This window comes from Castor canadensis, chromosome 16, assembly GCF_047511655.1.
Source record: "Castor canadensis chromosome 16, mCasCan1.hap1v2, whole genome shotgun sequence".
Lineage (NCBI taxonomy): Eukaryota > Metazoa > Chordata > Mammalia > Rodentia > Castoridae > Castor > Castor canadensis.
In genome coordinates, this window is record NC_133401.1 from 23,443,092 (window position 1) to 23,454,583 (window position 11,492).

Consider the following 11,492-nt stretch of genomic DNA (forward strand, 5'->3'; position numbering starts at 1 on the left):
GATGTCACAGGGCTTAATTCTGACTGATGCACCGTCTTCAGCTTATTGGGAGAAGAGTGAAAAGAAAAGAAAAAAAGAAAGAAAAGAGAAGCGGCTGGCGCCTTTTTTCCCAGGGCTGGATCTGGACACACTTTGTTTGCAGTGCCTGGGCAGGGTTTTCATGGTTGTTAGATGCAATTAAAGGCTGATTTAAAGGTCAGTCTTTGAGTTTTATTTGCACCTAATGTGGTGGTAGTTATTATTTTGGCTAGGAGCAATCAGAATTACCCAAGTGTAGCTCCAGTGTGTCAGGGGGGTTTCTGAAGTCGTGGAGCTTAGGAGATCTGCTTTCCCATCTTAGCCACCATTTTCTCTTCGGCTTTCATCTTCTGTGTGTGGAATTCCTAGTAGAATCCTCTGTAGTGGCGGCTCGGTGGTCATACGTTGTTTTAGTTTCTGCTTATCATGGAAGATTTTTTTTGCTCCGTCAATTTTGAATTATAGTTTTTCTGGGTAGAATATCCTAGGGCTGAGATTATTTTCATTCGGTTCCTGAAACACCTCCCTCCATGCCCTTCTTGCTTTTAATGTTCCTGTTGAGAAACCTGCTGTTATTTTATACATTATTTGTTTTTTCTCTCTTACACCCTTCAATATTCTTTCTCTGTTCTTTGTGCTTATTGTTTTAATGATAATATGTCATGGGGAGGTTCTATTTTGTTCAAGTCTGTTTGGTGTCCTGGAACCTTTCTGCACCTAAATAGGCAATACTTTTTTGAAATTTGGGAAATTTTCTGTTATTATTTTATTGAGTATATTACATATCCCTTGGCGTGCACCTCTTCTCCTCCTTCAATGCCTGATTCTCAGGTTTGGCCTTTTGATGGAGTCACTGAGTTCTTACATATTCCTTTCACAGCTCTTGAGTTGTTTGACTAAGAATTTTTGTGGTTTTTTTTAATTTCTATTTTATCTTTCAGTTCTAAGATTCTGTCTTCCACTTGTTCTAGTCTGCTGAAGTGGCCTTCCACTGTGTTTTGTGTTTGACTAAAGGGACTTTTTTCCCTAGGATTTCTGGAAATAAACCTTTTTTCTGAGGTTTTCCATATCTTGTTCAACTCCTCTTTTACGTTTTGTGGTTGTTATTGTTTATTCATATATCAATATGAATGTGAAGAGAGTAAGAATAGGGATAAGAAAATAGTAATGGTGAAGTTAATAATACAGAAAAAGAAAACCAGGTACAGGAACAACAAAAAGTTCAGTCTTTTGGTAAAAGTTCTAGAGTTATTTCTTAGGCATCCAATCATAATATTGGTGTACAAGCAGGGGTTCTGATGTGGTCTCACTAGGTGACTGGTTTGTGAGTAGTATTTGGGGCAGTTGCAATTGGCAGGTGAGGTAAGTCTGCCAGTTCCTGTTCATTCTGCAGATTCACACAAGCAGTTTTGGAACCAGCTGGCAGGGAGAAATGGCTCAGCATAGGGTTAGGGGTCCAGGATGTCACTGAGTTTGATCAGCATTTTTTGTTTTGATGACAGGATGAGGCAGGGTATCTGAAGTACACACAAAATAACTGGCTTATGGGTGATATTTGAAAAGTGACAGCTGTATTTCAAATATTGTACTTATTGTTTGGGTCTTGTAGAGTTTATAAAGACTGCATGTATAACTTTTCATTTTTAGTATATTTTGTAATTACTACATTAATTTATCTTTTAGTATAGAGTTTAAAACATCACATAATTTAAAATGGTGATTTCCATTTGTCACTAAAGCATGTGTTTATTCTAAACAAAAGAAGACAAGTAAATATCCCTTCAACCTAACATCTAAACTTTACTATAAATAAGGTTTTGCACTATGAATTTTAAATGTATTTTCTACTTCATATAATATCACTGATTTACTGTACAGTTTTAGAACTGTTTTGGTGTATTTATATGTTTTGGTTGGGATGTAGTCTTACTAAGTTGCCAAGCTGTTCTCAACTTAATAGACTCAAGTGATCAACTGGCATCAGCCTCCAAGAGACTGGGACTACAGGTATGTACCAACATGCACACTATTTCAATGACTATGGGCACATAAAGAGTCAGGTTGCTACTGCAAACATGATACAAATCAGGTCATGGCTTGGGAATTTGAAAACCTGCCCTTACTTCTGACACCATCTTTAAAGTTGGAGCTTTTGCTGTCATCCCTTGGTAGGTGATAATGCTTCTCACTACATTAATTAGACATCTTCAGTCTTCATATCTGATTTTTCATGAAGAAAAATCAGGTTTTTTCATTGGTGTAGACATGGTATTATACATTTTTATCACATTGAAACATACAATAATTTACATGTATTTTATGAATATTGTTCATAACAGTATTCATAGGAACTGCATTGCATGTATTTCTAAGTTGCAAATGACAAAAATAGAGCTCAAATTACCTTGAGCAAAATGGTGGCTTCTTTGCTCAGAAATCAGGACTTTAAGGATAGAAGTGCTGTGACTCCAAGTTATACCATAGGACTCCGTATTTCCTTTGTTTGTCACTTCTACTCTCTTTAAAAATGCCGTTGTTCAAAATGGATCAAGGATATTAATATCAGACCCCAAACTCTTAAGTTGATACAAGAAAGAGTAGGAAATACTCTGGAGTTAGTAGGTATAGGTAAGAACTTTCTCAATGAAACCCCAGCAGCACAGCAACTAAGAGATAGCATAGATAAATGGGACCTCATAAAACTAAAAAGCTTCTGTTCATCAAAAGAAATGGTCTCTAAACTGAAGAGAACACCCACAGAGTGGGAGAAAATATTTGCCAATTATACATCAGACAAAGGACTGATAACCAGAATATACAGGGAACTTAAAAAACTAAATTCTCCCAAAACTAATGAACCAATAAAGAAATGGGCAAGTGAACTAAACAGAACTTTCTCAAAAGAAGAAATTCAAATGGCCAGAAAACACATGAAAAAATGCTCACCATCTCTAGCAATAAAGGAAATGCAAATTAAAACCACACTAAGATTCCACCTCACCCCTGTTAGAATAGCCATCATCAGCAACACCACCAACAACAGGTGTTGGCGAGGATGCGGGGAAAAAGGAACCCTCTTACACTGTTGGTGGGAATGTACACTAGTACAACCACTCTGGAAAAAAATTTGGAGGCTACTTAAAAAGCTGGACATCGATCTACCATTTGATCCAGTAATACCACTCTTGGGGATATACCCAAAAGACTGTTACTCCAGAGGCACCTGCACATCCATGTTTATTGTGGCACTATTCACAATAGCCAAGTTATGGAAACAGCCAAGATGCCCCAGCACAGACGAATGGATTAAGAAAATGTGGTATCTATACACAATGGAATTCTATGCAGCCATGAAGAAGAACGAAATGTTATCATTCGCTGGTAAATGGATGGAACTGGAGAACATCATTCTGAGTGAGGTTAGCCTGGCCCAAAAGACCAAAAATCGTATGTTCTCCCTCATATGTGGACATTAGATCAAGGGCAAACACAACAAGTGGATTGGACTATGAGCACATGATAAACGCGAGAGCACACAAGGGAGGGGTGAGGATAGGTAAGACACCTAAAAAACTAGCTAGCATTTGTTGCCCTTAATGCAGAGAAACTAAAGCAGATACCTTAAAAGCAACTGAGGCCAATAGGAAAAGGGGAACAGGTACTAGAGAAAAGGTTAGATCAAAAAGAATTAACCTAGAAGGTAACACCCACGCACAGGAAATCAATGTGAGTCAATGCCCTGTATAGCTATCCTTATCTCAACCAGCAAAACCCCTTGTTCCTTCCTATTAATGCTTATACTGTCTCTACAACAAAATTAGAGATAAGGGGAAAATAGTTTCTGCTGGGTATTGGGGGGGGGGAGCGGGAGGGGGTGGAGTGGGTGGTAAGGGAGGGGGTGGGGGCAGGGGGGAGAAATGAACCAAGCCTTGTATGCACATATGAATTATAAAAGAAAAAAAATAAAAAAGAAAAAAAAAAGAAAATGAAAAAAAAAAATAAAAAAATAAAAATGCCGTTGTTCTCTCATGCTATAGACAAACTTTATTCACGTGATCAGAAAGTTGCACACTGGTCAACCACTCCTCCATATTACAAACCCTATGCTGAAGAGAAAGGGACCCCAAATCTCATACCTTTCATATGTCTAATATTATTATATTTTTAATTGACAGATGGTGCTGGACATGTAGCTCAGTGGTATAATGTCTGCTTAGAGTGTTTGGAGTCTCACTAGAATGTCAAAAACAACAGAAAAATTAATATAAAGAAATAAATTGAAAGATAAGACTTTGTCTTTACCTTGTAGAACATATTTTTTCATATATACCTTCTTATTTACCTTGTTGAGTTTTTCATTTTCAGCATTTCTGTTTTGTTTTTTTAGAGTCTCAATATTTTAGCTAAACTTTCCATTCTTGCTCCTGATTTTCTTAAACAGATCTTAAATTCAGTTGCTTACTACATTCAGGGGATTCCTTCAATTCTATTTAAAATTATTGATCAATTTTAAAAGTATACTTTTGAGGATTTTTTCCTAGCATTTTAGCCATTTCACTATTTATTTATTCAGTTATTGGGGAGTTACAACTTTGTGGAAGAGACATATTGTCTTCCTTTATCATATTTTTGTGTTACTTCATTGTGATTTGTACCTCTTTTAGATGGATTGAATTGTTTGTTTGTTTGTTTTTGGTTGGACTCTTGCTACTTGGGTCACAATCTTTACTATAACTCAAAGGAAATAAAAAGGTACTGGTCACAGCAACTCAAAAAACACTGTGGTTTAACTGTAGTGTAAAACAATTAGAAATATGAACTATACCCCCAATACAGTTAGAAAGGAAAGAAAGTAGAAAATTTATAGTACATTCTAGGAGGCTGAAAATGAATGGATCTAGAAGTATTAATAATTCAATAAGAAAAAGAAGGAGGGATGGAGAAAAGGAGAGAGCAAGCAAACTAGGAAAGAAGGAAAAGAATATGGAGAAGAGGAATAGGAAATAGTAGAATGATGGTTAAGACAGAACAAGCTAAAATGATTACAGCCTAATACAAAGTGGTCAAACAAAAAAACAAAAAGATGGAGAACAAAACCACAAGTGCAATAGTGCAACACAACTATAGCCATAAGAAATGAAATAATTTTAAAAATTAAAATGCCATCAATATTTATTCCTCCTTGAGGGAGTATGGATTTCCACCATACAACCTTGACTTTTCAGGTTCCTTTATTGTAGCATTTTTGTTTACTTTCATTTTTTCTCTGAACATTTAAGAAGTAAAAGTAGTGGTGTCTCCTTACATGCTGGATCTTTCTTGCCTTCCCTGATGGGTTAAAATTAGGACATTGTTTCACTATAAACATCAATGCTGATTCTTAAAAAAACTCCTGCCTAGTGAGCAAGTGTTAGTATATCATGGGAAATAACTTTCTGAGAAGTGGCTGGTGTCCACCAATCTCTCCAGTCCTATGGAAATATGCAAAGCTGTCAAAATAATACAATTTGCACTAGCTGGGCAAGGCACAGGGGTCTCTAATTGCTCCTAATTTCTCTAGCCTAACTGTTCTCTGTCTTGGCATCGAAGCCTCTATTCAGAGACAGCTGAATAGAGCTCTCAAAAGAGGTCAGAACAGCATTGCAGTTCCTCAGTGACCACTGAAGAGGTCATCACCCACACCCCTGCTGCATTTGTTGTGGTGGTTTAGTCTTTGGCTCTTCAGCTGGATTCCACATGGCACTTCCCTACAGGTAGATTCTGTTGATCAATCTGCCACCAAGACCCAACCAGTTCCCTATCCCCACACTAGTTCTTAAAATGGCTTTTCACTTAGGCAGTGAAGGGGGAAAGTTTTCTAAGTTTGGAAATATGTATTAAAAAGAAAAAGAAAAAGTGGGAAAAGTGACCAGTCTACTACTCTCCCAGCGATTTGATTATTGCATCCCCTGAAATGATTCCCCTCCACCTTGCCAAGAAGTGACATAAGAATTTGGTTGAGCTCCTTCATTTGTGTCTTCTTGGTGTGGAGCTGCTATTGTATTGAATTTTATTTTTGTAGCGTGACAGCTGGCATGCACCTAAAGGTCTTTTGGAGACTTGCCTTTTCTCTTTTATCCTTGCTGTGGATTCCCCCTGACTTCCCTGCTGTTGTACTCATTGTTCTACAGGAAAGTTCATCATTTCTCTTATAAATCTAAACTTGACTATATCCCAATTTCATCTGATTTGTCTCTACTGTTTGCTGTTGCCCTCGTTTGATTTATCTCAACATCCTCTCTATGAGCCATGAGTGTGATGATTTTGTTTCAGATTCATGGAATTGTAGGATAGTGATGGATGTCTCTAATACACCATCATAAGAGTTGTACTGATGTATTTTTGATCTGTCTTTCCACTATGGTTAAGATTTCCAACAGTTTTTCATGTGTTTATTGGCTAGTTGTAGTTGTCTTGAGAACTGTCTGTTCAATTCATTTGTCTATTTATTCATTGCGTTATTTGTTCTTTGGCATTAAAATATTCAAGGTTCCATTCTATTTTTTAATTTTATTATTCATATGTGCATACAAGGCTTAGGTCATTTCTCCCCCCCTGCCCCCACCCCCTCCCTTACCACCCACTCTGCACCCTCCCTCTCCCCCCTACCCCCTCAATACCCAGCAGAAACTATTTTGCCCTTATTTCTAATTTTGTTGTAGAGAGAGTATAAACAATAATAGAAAGGAACAAGGGTTTTTGCTGGTTGAGATAAGGATAGCTATACAGGGAGTTGACTCACATTAATTTCCTGTGGGTGTGTGTTACCTTCTAGGTTAATTCTTTTTGATCTACCCTTTTCTCTAGTTCCTGGTCCCCTTTTCCTATTGGCCTCAGTTACTTTTAAGGTATGTGCTTTAGTTTCTCTGTGTTAAGGGCAACAAATGCTAGCTAATTTTTTTAGGTGTCTTACCTATCCTCACCCCTTCCTTGTGTGCTCTCGCTTTTATCATGTGCTCAAAGTCCAATCTCCTTGTTGTGTTTGCCCTTGATCTAATGTCCACATATGAGGGAGAACATACGATTTTTGGTCTTTTGGGCCAGGCTAACCTCACTCAAAATGATGTTCTCCAATTCCATCCATTCTCTAGCAATAAAGGAAATGCAAATTAAAACCACGCTAAGATTCCACCTCACCTTTGTTAGAATAGCCATCATCAGCAACACCACCAACAACAGGTGTTGGCGAGGATGCGGGGAAAAAGGAACTCTCTTACACTGTTGGTGGGAATGTAAACTAGTACAACCACTCTGGAAAAAAAATTGGAGGCTACTCAAAAAGCTAAACATTGATCTACCATTTGATCCAGCAATACCACTCTTGGGGATATACCCAAAAGACTGTGACAGAGGTTACTCCAGAGGCACCTGCTCACCCATGTTTGTTGCAGTGCTATTCACAATAGCCAAGTTATGGAAACAGCCAAGATGCCCCACCACTGACGAATGGATTAAGAAAATGTGGTATCTATACACAATGGAATTCTATGCAGCCATGAAGAAGAACGAAATGTTATCATTCGCTGGTAAATGGATGGAATTGGAGAACATCATTCTGAATAAGGTTCCATTGTTTAGGCTGTCTTTTCACTCTGGTAGTTGTTTCCTTTGGCATTCAGTTTTTAAATTTGATAGTAGCCTATTTGTCAATTCTTGCTCTCATTTCATGAGTTATTAGAGTTCAATTCACAAAGATGTTGCCTAATAATTAGATCTTGAATTATTTTCCTGATGGTTTCACATAGTCACTTCAGAGTTTCAGGTCTTAGACTATGAAATGCATTTTAAATTTTTTATAAGGTGGGGTACAGGGATCTGGTTTCAGGCCTCTACACATGGATACCTGGTTGTCCTATCCACTCATTGAATAGGCTGTCTTTTCACCAGCATAAGTTTTTGGAACTTTTGCCAAAGTTCAGTCTGTTGTATCTGTGTTGTCTAATTTTGTGGTCCTCTATTCTATTCCATTGTTCTGTGTGCCTGTTTTCTGCCAATTCCATTCTAGTTTTCCTTTACAGTGGTTCTGTAGTCTAGTTTGAAGTCAGGTATAGCAATACCTCCAGCATGCTACTTTTGCTTAGGAATGCTTTGGCTATTTGGTATCTTCTGTGTTTTCATATGAATTTAAGATTCTTATTTCTAGTTCTCTAAGGAATTTTATTTGAACTTTTTTGGTAATTGAATTGAATTTGTAGATCACTTTTGGTAATATACCATCTTCACAGTATTAATTCTGTTACTCTGGTAAAAGGAAGGGCTTTCCATCTTCTACTGTCTTCTCAATTTCCTTCTTCAGTGTTTTGTAGGTTTCATTGTAGAGCTGTTTAAACCTTCATCATATTTATTCCTAGGTATTTTGGTTTTGGGGGGCTATTGCTAATGGAGAAATAGCCATGATTTCTTTCTTAGCAAGTTTGCTTTTGGTGTAGAGAACAGGTACTAATTTCTGCATATTAATTTTGTGTCCTATTAGTATGGTGAAAGTGTTTATCAGATCTAGTAATTTTCTAATTTTCTGGTTGAGCATTGATGGCCTTTTAAGCACAGGATCATATTATGTACAAATAGAATAATTTGATTTCTTCTTTTCCTATTTGTATCCATTTTATTTACCTTATGCTCAGGCTAAGAATTTAATCACTATTGAATACACAATGGAATTTTATGCAGCCATGAAGAAGAACGAAATGTTATCATTCGCTGGTAAATGGATGGAATTGGAGAACATCATTCTGAGTGAGGTTAGCCTGGCTCAAAAGACCAAAAATCGTATGTTCTCCCTCATATGTGGACATTAGATCAAGGGCAAACACAACAAGGGGATTGGACTTTGAGCACATGATAAAAGCGAGAGCACACAAGGGAGGGGTGAGGATAGGTAAGACACCTAAAAAACTAGCTAGCATTTGTTGCCCTTAACACAGAGAAACTAAAGCAGATACCTTAAAGCAACTGAGGCCAATAGGAAAAGGGGACCAGGAACTAGAGAAAAGGTTAGATCAAAAAGAATTAACCTAGAAGGTAACACCCACGCACAGGAAATCAATGTGAGTCAATGCCCTGTATAGCTATCCTTATCTCAACCAGCAAAACCCCTTGTTCCTTCCTATTATTGCTTATACTCTCTCTACAACAAAATTAGAGATAAGGGCAAAATAGTTTCTGCTGGGTATTGAGGGGGGGAGCGGGAGGGGGTGGAGTGGGTGGTAAGGGAGGGGGTGGGGGCAGGGGGGAGAAATAAACCAAGCCTTGTATGCACATATGAATAATAAAAGAAAAATGAAAAAAAAAAAAGAGTGATGAGAGTGGTCGCCATTGTCTTGTTCCTCATTTTATATGAAATGATTTTTTCCCATTAGTACAATGTTGTCTTTAGGTTTGTGATATGTAGCCATTATAATACTGAGTTATATTTCCTCTACTCCTTATTTATTCTGGGCTTTTATTGTCAAGAGATAATGAATTCTGTCAATGGACTTCTTTGCATCTAGTGAGATTATCTTGAGAGTTTTTCCCCTGATTGTACTTATGAGTGCTAATACCATTATTGATTTCCATATGTTGTACATTTCTAGCATCCTTGGAGTGATTCTCACATGATAATGAATGATTAATGAGCTTTTTAGTGTGTTGTTGAATTAGGTGTGTGTATATTTTGAGTTTGGTAGCATTCCTTCCCTTTCTATTTTGTTGAATAGTTGGAAGAGCATTTTGTTGCTCCTATTAAAATATCTGGTAGAATTGATAAGAGAATGAGTCTCCTATTGAGTACTGAACAAAATGTTGCATTTTCCCCTTCTCTATTCCCCCTCTCACCTCTCTTTCTTTCTTCTTCTTCAGCATCCTAGAATCTGCACCAATGTATTGCTCCTATACCACCTTTGTTCCTCTTTTATTTCACCTATTTGTAGTCTCAATGCCCCCAAATCTTCCCTTTTCCATCACAGGTCTTCAATAAGTAGTGAGGTGTACAGAAAATCTAAATCCTTGCTAAATGCTGAAGAGTTGAAGAAATTATAAGTAATGAAAGGGGTTCTCCCATTTATATTCACCTGTCAAGGCTCTTGAATTAATGAAAGTAACTCTAGTGTATGTGACAGTTGCAGAAATGGTCAATTGGGTCTGCCATACCATCTAATCCTGATATTTACATTTGTGAGGGAAAATTTTTTAAACATTCCTATGTCCTGTATGGATATGGCTCTGTCTCCCTCCCATTACTACTGCTAATCATTACTGACAAAGTATTTTTTATAAGATTTCAGTAGAAGTTGGCACTGTATCATAAGCAAGCCCCAATTAACTGGCTTGTATTTGCAGATGAGTCTAAACATTTCCAGATGAATCGTTATCATCTTGTTTTCTTTTTACTCCTCTTTGCAAAGCCTTCCCAGGCATTTAGCTTCATTCCATTTATCTTCTGCTGACTTCAGTGATTGTGCTTCCCACTGAGATGATCCATAAGATATAACAACATTTGGAGTTAGACGATTTCTCAGGGAAGTAAGGAACACGATGAGACATCCATGGCTCACTGAGGGTTCTTCACATGTCAGATCTCAGTATTTCCAGGTCCCATCTGTGAAAGTCTGTTTCCCTCCAGGAATAATGGACAAATTAGATGCTATTAAAACTCTACAATAATTTCATAAGACATGCTAAAAGAAATTTATCATTGTCCTTTGATAATTGTCACCTGGGGAAAAAAAACTTTCTGAAAAGTTTGGACACCCCATGCATGCAAAAGTGAAATGATAATTGCAGGTCTGAGGGGAGGTGAGGTCACATAATCACAGACCCAAACTTGGTAATTGGCTGCCTCTCTCCAGCTCATGACCTATTCATAGAGACCATCACACTGAGATCACCGTTCTGGCAAAGAGACGGAGCCTGTGAGTCATCTCATGCACACTGTGAGAAGCACAGTCCATATGGGAAAACCCATTCCAAGTGCCTAGGTAAGTACTCACACAGAAAAAAAAATGGTTCTTGATTGTATCTAGGAGAATGATAAAGACACACAGAAAGCAGAGAAACTCATGGTGCTCAACACTGTTACAGGAAACCTACATTACATTTTCAGAATTCCTACAGGATTGCCTATAATCTCTCAATTCCTGTTTAAAGGTTAGGAAAAATCTATAGGATCATGTAGTTCTTTTTTGGGCATGGGGATTGTAACTTGAACACTAGGCCTCAGTCTACCACCTAAGCCACTCCACCTGTCCAGGAACATGTCATTGTATGTAGAACCTGTAAGTGAACGCTACCTACATGTGCATAAACTTTTTCTATCTCTGAGCATATGATGAAAATAGTTGTATGAATTCTGAATTCATCACTACTCTGTAATTATGATTAGGCTAATGGTCTCTTAAAGCCTGCAAGGAATATTTAAATACTTATCAACATAGTAATTGTGAGTTTGCAATACT